This window comes from Pangasianodon hypophthalmus, chromosome 8 (genome assembly GCF_027358585.1).
Source record: "Pangasianodon hypophthalmus isolate fPanHyp1 chromosome 8, fPanHyp1.pri, whole genome shotgun sequence".
Lineage (NCBI taxonomy): Eukaryota > Metazoa > Chordata > Actinopteri > Siluriformes > Pangasiidae > Pangasianodon > Pangasianodon hypophthalmus.
This window is the reverse complement of record NC_069717.1, coordinates 17,016,832-17,027,489: the sequence shown is the minus strand read 5'-3', so window position 1 is coordinate 17,027,489 and position 10,658 is coordinate 17,016,832. Positions and strand designations below refer to the sequence as shown.

The following is a 10,658-nucleotide window of genomic DNA, read 5'->3' as shown; positions in this document are numbered from 1 at the left end:
ACTAGAAGTTGTTGAACCAGTAGAGTACATATTGGATGACAAACGCAAAAGAACACTGCTGAACATCCCAATCTTGCCGTTTTTACAGCTGCTTTTGAGTAACAATTACATTCTTGACACAACTTTAGATATTCAAACCATGTCAGAAGTTGGACAAGAAACACTGGTATATGCATCTTATTATGATGGTATGCATTTCAAGAGCAATTTTTTTTTTATCGTGTGAGTTTCAAATATTGCTGAACTTGAATGTTGACGATTTTTAAATTTGCAACCTGCCTGGCACTTCCAGTAAAAGGCACAAAATCTGTCGGCAATTTACCACCAGGTGAAAGCTCCTCACTGTCTTCCATATATTTGGCAATACTTGGCCGATCAGATGATGTTAGGACCTATGAAAATGAAAAATCCTTGAGTCCTTGCTGCAAGATCTTTCCACATTGGAAAGCCAGGGAATTTTTATTGCACAGCATGGTTGCATTAAAGGCACAGTGCAGACTGTCATAGTAGACAATCTGGGAGCACATGGAATTGCTGGCTTTGTAGAGAGTTTCTCCGGCGAATGTGTGTGCCGGTTTTGTACTGCGAAAAAGTCTGAAATTGAGTCTGAAGGTGAGTTCTCATGATTTCACTCTCAGTACTAAAGAGATGCATGAACTGCAGTATCTCAGGTCAGCAGTAGACACTGAAGAGGCTTGTTGTGGTGTAAAAAGACAGTGTGTTTTGTCTGAACGTCTTTCCCATTTCAGTGTCAGTAATGGGTACCCACCTGGTATTGCTCATAATATATTTGAAGGCATATTACAAGTTGGGTTAGCACACTGCCTACAGTTGTTGATTTCTAAGAGATTTTTCACTCTCAACAGTCTCAATGAATTAATCGAAAAATTTCCTTACAAATGGACAGACAAAACGAATCGCCCTCATATTGTTCCATGTGCTTTCATAGCCAACAGAAGCATTGGAGGCAATGCTCATGAAAATTGGAGTCTTTTATGGTTACTTCCATTCTTGGTTGGACAGCAGATACCTCCATATGAGCCAGCTTGGCAGGTCCTTATGGAGCTTAAGGATATTGCTGAGTTAGTTGTGGCACCAGTGCAAACAACAGAATCAGTTGCCTTCACAGTGACCATAGGCACAAGTTGCAAGACGTTTTTCCAGACATGAAACTTTTGCCGAAACATCATGTTGAACATTATCCACAGATGATCAGATTTTTTGGACCTTTAGTAGGGATGTGGAATCTGAGATCTGACACAAAGCATCACTTTTTTAAGCAAGTTGTTTGTTACACACATTGCTTTAAAAACATACTCTTGTTTCTGGTGATGAAACATCAGTTCATCAGGCATATAACTTGGAGTCAGCTACCATTGAAAAGAGTAGCATGATTGTAACAGCTGTCTCAACTGTTCCCTTTGGTATTTTGAATCAGGATGTAGTTAATGCTCTTAAGCAAACATATCCTGATTTGACTTGTATTCATCTTGCAAAGAATGTGTCTGTTGATGGAATAAACTACAGGAATGGCATGATTGTTGTTCATGGCCTTTCTGATAGCTTGCCAGATTTTGCTGAGATTGTCCAGGTGGTTATAGTGGAGTAGAGTTTGAGTTTCATTGTGAAAGATATGAGTGCTTGGTATTGGGAGCATTTGTCACTGAATGGTGTCACTTAAGATTTATACACACAAGAGGTTAGGTTCAGTATGTTTTAAATAGTTCATTAAAAGTACAAGTACAAGTTTAAAATTTGTACATAATACCAGTCAAAAGTCTAACATTACTGATTCATAGAGAGGTTGCTTTTACTGTACTATAAGTCCTTTAGTTCTTGTGCAGTCCATTGTCCATCAGGTAATTTAATATAAATTCTCTGTCTCTTAATTATATTGAGTAAATATTACTATGAAGCTCAGAGTCACTGTGGAAGAAAATGACTTCAGAAGATCAGACCTCTCATCGGGGATGCAAGATGCAAGTGTTCAGAATTTACATGATACTGTTCGTCAAGCATTTGGCATTGAAAGAGACTTCCGGCTTCAGTAAATGGATGCAGACTTTAATAATGAATTCATGAATCTGACATCAATTCAAGATATAAAAGACAAAAGTACCATCAAGTTGATCTACCTGGCAAATGATTCTCATTATCCTCTCTGAAGATGAGTCCAGGGCTCAAGTCTGGCATCTTGGAAAAGCTGGCTGAAGATGTTTTCCAGTACACTGCATACCCACATGTTCCCCAGATAGATGAGGCTGCAAAGGCACTTGTTGAAAAGTTTCCATGTTTGAGAGAAAAAGGATCAATGAAGGGGTATAGTGGGTGGATATTCAGCCTCAAGCACAAAATGGCAGGACGCAACATTAGTTGTCCCGAAGTCACTCTTAATTCACTGAAGGACAGGTCCAGGGATGAATGCTTTCCAGCCAAAAATGTGAAGAAACCCAAAAGAGCCAAAGTTAACTTTTGCCCTCCTAATCGTACTGGAGAAACAGATGAAAGCCTTGAAAAACTGAGATGTGAGCTACTCATTGATTTCAGACAGAGGACGAGAACGAGAACATCAGTAGGAAAAGAAAAGATGTCCAAAATGTTCTCCTACAGAAGAAAGAATGTGGTGCAGAACAGTCCAATGATTGAGGACTTTAAAACTCCAGTGGTCTGCACTTTTCCAGGTTGAGGTAAGGTCATGTTTCCTCCTTCCTCATTTACTCTCCTTTTGTGCTACAGTTGATGCTCTCCTTATATCGCTCTCCTTATATAGCGTTCACATTAGAAAAGTGGATGTTGGGATGATTGCAGAAGGGTTGGTTTGGGGTTGAGCAGAAAAATCTTTGATATAAGAATAGAGGAGAGAGAAAGGTAGCACACTCATGGCTGACCACAATGTGTTGTCTTTGTCTGTATATTCTTCTGTGTATAATAGATTGGTGCCGAATTCCAGCGCATTACTACCATCACCCTTGAAAACACCTTTATGGCACAATTGGACAATTACTGCTGTCCTCCAGAAAAAAAAGAGGTGCTTCTGTACAGAAAATGGACAAATTTCAGGATTTTCCAGATTTTACAGGACGTATGTATACTTATGCTGAGTATTCCCAGTGGTGTCAAATATATACGTAAGGTAGCTGATATTTAGTGGGTTCTTTAATTTTTCCTTGTGCCACTACTGTGTATGGATTGTATGCTTAAGCTTAAAGTAATATTCAAATTTGTAATATTTACAGATGTGATGTCCTATCTAAAGAGAGAAGATATCCTCAAAGCTCTTTTCATCTACCTTGGTGAGGATGAGGGATGCCTAGTGAAGGAGTACATGGTATGTCTGTTTGAACTGTTCATCTTAAAGGAATAGTCCACCCAAAAGTTGTCTGCTGTTTGTTTCCATGCAGTGAATGGTGACCAACACTTTGATGCTCCAGAAGATATAAAGGCATCGTCAAAGTAATCCATGCGACTTATGTGGTTTAATACAAGTCTTCTTAGGTGACTTGATTCCTTTGGGTGGAAAAAAAAAACAAACAATGGAATTGAATCGCTTAAGAAGACTTGCATTAAACCGTTCAAGTCAACTGGATTACAATGGCAATGCCTTTATATCTTTTTTTGGAGCATCACAGTTTTGGTACCCATTACCCTTAATTGTATGGACACAAAAGGCTGACAACTTTCTTCATTTGTGTTCCAAAGATGAACAGAAGTCATACGGGTTTGGAAAGACATGAGGGTGACAAAATGGTGACGTAATTTTAATTTTTGGGTGGAAAATTCCTTTAAAGACAATGTTTATGTATGTCAGTGGACTTACCTGAAAGGATTTGTTTGATCCATGCTAACTTATTAAGCCTGTTCCTATACTGAAGACCCAAGGAAAACAAAATTGTAAAAAAAAAATAAATAAATAAATAAAAGGATTTACAAGATTTAATAACATACTCGCAAACTTGCCAAAAGAGTGTGACGTTGCGGGATCAAGGAAAGGCTGAACACACACACAGAGGCAGTCAGTGCAGGGGATGTGCTCTTTATTTTCTTTTTAAGTTGGCAAAGTGAGGAATGGTGAAAGGGTGAAATGTGGGGAGTGAGGCTGAGTGCAGGCAGTGAAGTCTCAGGCGTTGCATGGCGAGCATGAAGCGGCAGCGCAGCGACGAGACGGAGGGGAAGCAGCAGGCTTTTCTCTGCAGCTGGGTGCTCTTAAAGCAGCAGCGGAGCATCATCCTCCCTTATATCTGCGTCTGTGAACGACAGGGAGATAGCCGTTAGTGAAGAATATTTCTCCACTTACCTTCCTGTTGGTAGAGTGGCCGCGAGCTCCTTTTATAGCTCCTCGTCTTCTCAAATAGTGCAGTCCAGCCCACAGAGGACCCTCGGTAACAAGAATTTGTCAAAAAAATTTGCATCCCTTGGGGAAAGCTTTCCTTGTGACATCTGTTTGTTCCAGATCTTTGTTGGAGACCCCTCGTGCCAAAAATTGAATAAATAGATTTTGAAAGCAAAATTGCAATAAAATAATGGTGTATTGCTTATCAATTTAAAGTCGTCAATCAGTTACCAATCAAAAAACAACATCTAATAACAGTTTCTTTTTATTTAAATATAGGACATTAAAAGAGATGACTTCTTGATAGACCTGGCAAACACCACCTTGGCCATTTATGTCATTAGAAAGGAAGGAGGAGATCTTGGACACTATGAGGACATTGGAATTGTTGTTGATGGGGTCATAATTCTTGAGCACATCAGATCTGTTGCACAAGCCTGTGCATTGATGCTGGGTGCAATCTATGTGCTTAATTTGACATACCCAAAGGAGCTCAAATACTACTATGAATTTATTCAGAAAGTCCTTATGCAGATGGATTCTGAAAGGCTCTCCTCTAAAGTTCGAGGAGTGAAAAACAAAATTAGTGTAATGCTGTAATTTTGCTACAGACACTGATGTTCAGGCTCATACTGAAATTTCATTTCAGATGATTGCCACAGCCTGGAACATTGCACTGTTATTTTCTTTCAAGAACTGAACGTTTATAGTTGAAAACTATGGCTGTGGCTGGTTACTTATGTGGCCAATTGTAACAATTTAACAATTGTACAGTTTAAGCACTGTTGTTTTAATGATGCACAAACAAATGTGATGTGGCCAATTGCCACCTGTGAATTTTCTTTCTTTTTTCAGTTATTTTATGAATGTGCAATTTGTTATTATAAATGGCAGCACTTTTTTAGCAGTTGCACTATAAAAGTGTATTGTGGCTGGTTACTTGTTATGTGGCCAATTGCACAGTGGAAGTATTTAAGCCTATAAAAAGTGTCTTTAAATGTGAGTTTCATTTCTACAGGAAGGGTTTTTTTTTACCCACAAAGAAGCTGATTGTTATTGGACATATTGTTCACTACATTTGATGACAAAGTCATAAAAGTTATGTTGTGTCATTTTTTTGTGTATTTGAAAGGCATACAATGACCTCTCATACTGTTAAATACCACTGTAGACATTTAAATAGTAGATTAAGCTAGATAATTTACAAACTGTTGAAACCATGATTTTGAACACTTTGTATTTCTAAATAATTTAAGTACAATTAACATGATTAGTTAAGGGTAGAATTACTGAATTTAACATACTCAAACCAACTTGGTTTAATTGAGCTAAGGTAACTAAAAAACAATTGACCAAGTTCGACTAAATATATTCATCTAAATTTAGATTTCATGCAACCACTTAAAAAAATTGAGTAAAGTCAAAGAATCATTTTTTTCAGTGTACAATTTCTTCAGTGTTCTTCACTGAAACCTGAGACCACAGCCTTTAAGTGCTATGTTCTGAAAGGAAATGCCCATGTAGTCAGATGAGGCTCTTTGCGATTACATGGTCACGAGCATTTTTATGCTTTTGACTATCCGCCGTGTTTTCTCACAGTCTCTTTATTGAAATGGTTCGTTCCGGTAATGAAATCCATTTTCCCCGCTATTTCTCTGCCCGCTTTGGAACAAAAGTCACAAAGCATTTTCTGTATGTGATGATCATACCTGAGAAATGCAAACTCTCAAATCCAAGAAGTTTTAAAATGCCTTTTACTTGGGTGTTCAATGATTCACAAGGAAAGATGATCCTCTGTCTCCGTCGTTTTCTAGCTCTCTCATGCTAGCACAACTGGAGCCTGCTATTTTTATTAGCAGGTGTGCCATCAGCACTGGTGCTCGACAGGGATGAGGATTGTTTGAAAAAGTCTGATATTTTTCGTTTTGACATGTTTTTCTGACTAGGAAAGCTGATCTTTGCTTTCACCGTGCGTATTTTTGGCGCTCTGGATGAATTTGAATTTTTTTTTCCCCCACTGAAATATTCATGCGCAACGTCTCATTTTATTAAGTCAACACAATACGTTAAATCATAACATGTACATTTGTATTGTCGCCAGTGAAATGAAATTTGCGATCTCAGCAAAAATATCACTCGCAAATTAATATTTTTGGTCGCAAATGCAGCTGTTTTAGGCGTGGTCTGGAGTCCTGCTGCATCACGTGACAAACTCTGCGTTAAAGTTAAATGGAAAGCTGGTGCAGAAAATGCGAGAGAAAGCTGTAAAAAGCATGTAAGAAATGTTTTTTAGGAACGTCCGTGTAACAGTAACACATGAATGAATGAAGTCAACAGTGTCTGCATTTACTTTTCACCGTAATGTACTCAACAACATAAGACTGTTTGCTTAAAAATGAATATTATGCACAGTGAAAGCAATAAAGATTATTGGGCTGAAGTTGTAGGACTGGGTGTTCCTTCTAAGACTGCAATTAATGTTGCTGATGGAAACTGCTTTTTCAGAGCATTAGCTTATGCAATCAATGAAAAAGAACACAGAAGAATCAGATGAGCCTCCCTTACACATGTTACAGTGTATGTTAATTGTCTCAGAGAAGGCTACTCTCCCGTTGAACAATACAGTTAGGTCCAGAAGTATTTGGATAGTGACACAATTGTTGTAATTTTGCCTCTGTACACCACCACAATGGATTTGAAATGAAGTAATCAACATGTGATTAAAGTGTAGACTTTCAGCGTTAATTCAAGGGGTTTAACAAAAATATTGCATTAACCATTTAGGAATTACAGCCATTTTTTTTGCATTGTACCTCCATTTTCACAGGCTTAAAAGTAATTGGACAATTGACTGATAAACAGGCCAGGTGTGGCCTGTTTCCTCGTTATTTCATGATGAATTAAGGAGATAAAAAGTCTAAAATAAGCATGACCAGTTCTGATACAAGATTAACTTGTACCAGCATGATGGGTAGAGAAGAGTATGTAGAAGGAAAGGAAGGGCTCATGATCCAAAGCATACCACATCATCTGTCAAACAGTGTTATGGCATGGGCATGTATGGCTGCCAATGGAACTGGTGATTATGGATGATTGCTGATAGAAGTCACTGGTGCTTATTGATGGTGTGATTGCTGGATGAATTCGGAAGTGTATAGAGCTATACCTTTTGCTCAGATTCAGTCAAATGCTGCAAAACCGAAGGACGGTGCTTCACAGTACAGATGGATAATGACCCAAAACATACCGTGAAAGCAACCCAAAAGCTTCTTAAGGCAAAGAAATGGAATGTTATAAAATGGCAAAGTCAGTCAGTAAACGCAACTGAGTATGCTTTTGACTTACTGAAGACAAAAACAAAGGCAGAAAGACCAACAAACAAGCAGGAACTGAAGTCAGCTGCAGTACAGGCCTTGCAAAGCATCTCAAGGGAGGAAACACAGCATTTGGTGATGTCTGTGAGTTCCAGACTTCAGGCAGTCGTTGACTGCAAAGGATTTGCATCCAAGTATTAAAAATAATCCTAATATTTATGATGGTTAGTTTGTCCAATTACTTTTGAGCCTGTGAAAATGGAGGGGCTATGTAAAAAAAGGCTGTAATTCCTAAATGGTTAATGCAATACTTTTGTTAAACCCCTTGAATTAAAGCTGGAACTCTACACTTCAAGCACATGTAGATTGCTTCATTTCAAATGCATTGTCGTGATGTACAGAGGCAAAATTACGAAAATTGTGTCACTGTCCAAATACTTCTGGACCTGACTGTATGTGAATGCTTCACGAATGAAGTGTGTAGAAACTTGGGCAACTGAGGTGGAAATACAGGCAGGCGCACTTACATCAAATAGAAACAGTGAGTATTCAAAAAATATAAAATGATGAACAACATAGAAGTTTAATGAGAAAGTATAGTATTCATACCTACCAAAAGAATGAAGAGGATAGAAGAACTGCATAGTTTTAACACTTACCATATAAACGAAGATGCTAAACATCATACAATGTACCACTGAATCATATCGCACAAATGAAGACTATAGAGAAACTGTAAGACATCTAAGAATATAAAGATATCACACAAATGAGATTCATAGAGAATCTCTAAACTATAATAAGGATAAATATAAATCTGACAGTTCTTATGCCAAAGATACTGCAATGAGAAATGCAAAAAGAATAAGAGACAAAATATACATTTTGTCATTGAACAGTTTAGGGGAAACAATTAGAGAAGGCCCTGATTATGTGTGTTAAGTATGCCATAGAAAATGATTCTGTAATCAAGTAATATAATGCAAAAAAGACCAATGCAGAGATCTTGTAAAGTTCATGCAATGAAAAATTGAAAATGCATTTTTCTGAAAAATTTTGAAATGGCTTTGCTGCTGAAAAATGCATAACTGAAACATATGTGCACAAATGCATTGACGTGCAGTTATAAAAATAGAGCTTATGGTAAACTATGGATTTGCTACACGTCATAGATTGGTGATGGGAAAATGCCACAGTTCCTGTGATGTAGTTCCTGTTTTTGACTCGTTTGCCGGGAGTTTCTTTCCTGCTTCTCTGTTTAAACTATACTATTTCTTTCTTTTTTTATTAATAATTTTTATCGTTTTCATCTGCTGTATTTTCATTTTTTCGATAACCGCTTTTGTTTTTGTTTTTTTTGACTGCTTTTGTTTTTTTGACAGAGAGCAGAGGCCATCCACACTGGATCCACACCATCTAAAATAATATCAACTAATCTTTGACTAAGGTACTTTAAATAACATGTCAAACATTCAGCTTGTTCAGTGTGTTGAATGCAGGATGTTTAGTTATTCATCCGCCGTCGTTAGTAATAGCTTTACTACGCATTGAGGAACACTTTTCCAACAACAACTCTAGGGAAATGTGGCAAGGAATAAAGACCCTCACTGGCTACAAGAAAAGTCACACAGACATAAACCCCATAGACAGCACTCTGCCAGACACTCTGAACCATTACTTTTCTCACTTTGACCAGCGAAACAGTGACGTCTGCAGCCATCCTTCACTGCCAGGAAAGGATGACCCGATACAGCTACACCAGCATCAGGTCAGATCCACTCTACGCAGGGTCAACGCGAGGAAAGCAGCTGGTCCAGATGGAGTCACTGGATGGATCTTGAAGGCCTGTGCAGACCAGTTGGCAGAGGTATTTACCACCATTTTCAACCTCTCGCTATTACAGTCCGCTGACCCCACCTGCCTCAAGTCAGCGACGATCATCCCAGTTCCAAAGAAAACCACAGTGAACTGCCTGAATGACTATCGTCCAGTTGCTCTAACCCCTATCATCACCAAATGATTTGAGAGACTCATACTCTCTCGCATCAAAGCTGTCATCCCTGCCAACCTCGACCAAAACCAGTTTGCTTACCGAGCAAACAGATCGACAAAAGATGCAGTGATCAAAGCTCTCTTACACTGTACTTACACATGTGGATGACGGAAACACTTATGTAAGAATGCTGTTTGTGGATTTCAGTTCAGCTTTTAATACAGTCATCCCCCACAAACTCGTTCAAAAACTGAGCAACTTGGGCCTAGGCAGTTCACTGTGCACATGGATACTGGACCTCCTGCGCAACAGACCTCAGAATGTCAGCATGGGAGGTCACACATCATCAACTCTCATACTGAACACTGGCACACCACAGGGGTGTGTCCTCAGCCCCCCCCCCCCCCCCCCCCCCTTTACTAGCTCTTTACACACGACTGCTCCCTCATCCATTCCACCAACGCCATTGTCAAATTTGCTGATGACACCACCATAGTGGGACTGATTACAGATAATAATGAAACAGCCTACAAGGAGGAGGTTCAGCATCTGACAAAATGGTGTTCCCTCAATAATCTGGACTTAAACATCTCCAAAACCAAGGAACTTATAATTGACTTCAGAAGATCAAGTACTGAGCACTCTACCCTCTGCATACGGGGTAAGGAGGTCGAGAGGGTAGAGAGCTTTAAGTTCCTTGGTATGAATATCTCAGCCGACCGCACCTGGTCCGCACACATCTCCCATCAGCTGGGGAAGGCAAAGACTGTACTTCCTCAGGAAACTGAAACAGGCGCATCACCTGCTGACCAATTTCGGTCAACAATAGAGAGCCTTCTGACCTACTGCATCACAGTGTGGTTCAGCAGCTGCACAGAAGAGAATAAAAAAGACCTGCAGCGGGTGGTGAGGGTGGCAGAGCGCATCATTGGCACAACAGTACCTCCTCTCAAAGACATTTACACTGGCCGTCTCAGAAAGAATGCCAGTTGTATCATAATGGACCCCACTCACCCTGGAC

The 10,658-nt window shown here is 39.2% G+C and overlaps 1 long non-coding RNA gene across 2 annotated transcripts; it reads left to right on the top strand.

Moving 5' to 3' along the window:
• Position 1: 1 nt before the first annotated feature.
• Positions 2 to 10,028, top strand: LOC128318720 (uncharacterized). Of its 2 annotated transcripts, XR_008302185.1 has the most exons (5): positions 2 to 2,687; positions 2,933 to 3,082; positions 3,237 to 3,328; positions 9,027 to 9,091; positions 9,341 to 10,028. It is a non-coding gene; the product is annotated as an uncharacterized LOC128318720 (long non-coding RNA). The 2 variants fall into 2 exon arrangements; XR_008302184.1 differs by having other exon boundaries at positions 9,027 to 10,028.
• Positions 10,029 to 10,658: the final 630 nt, after the last annotated feature.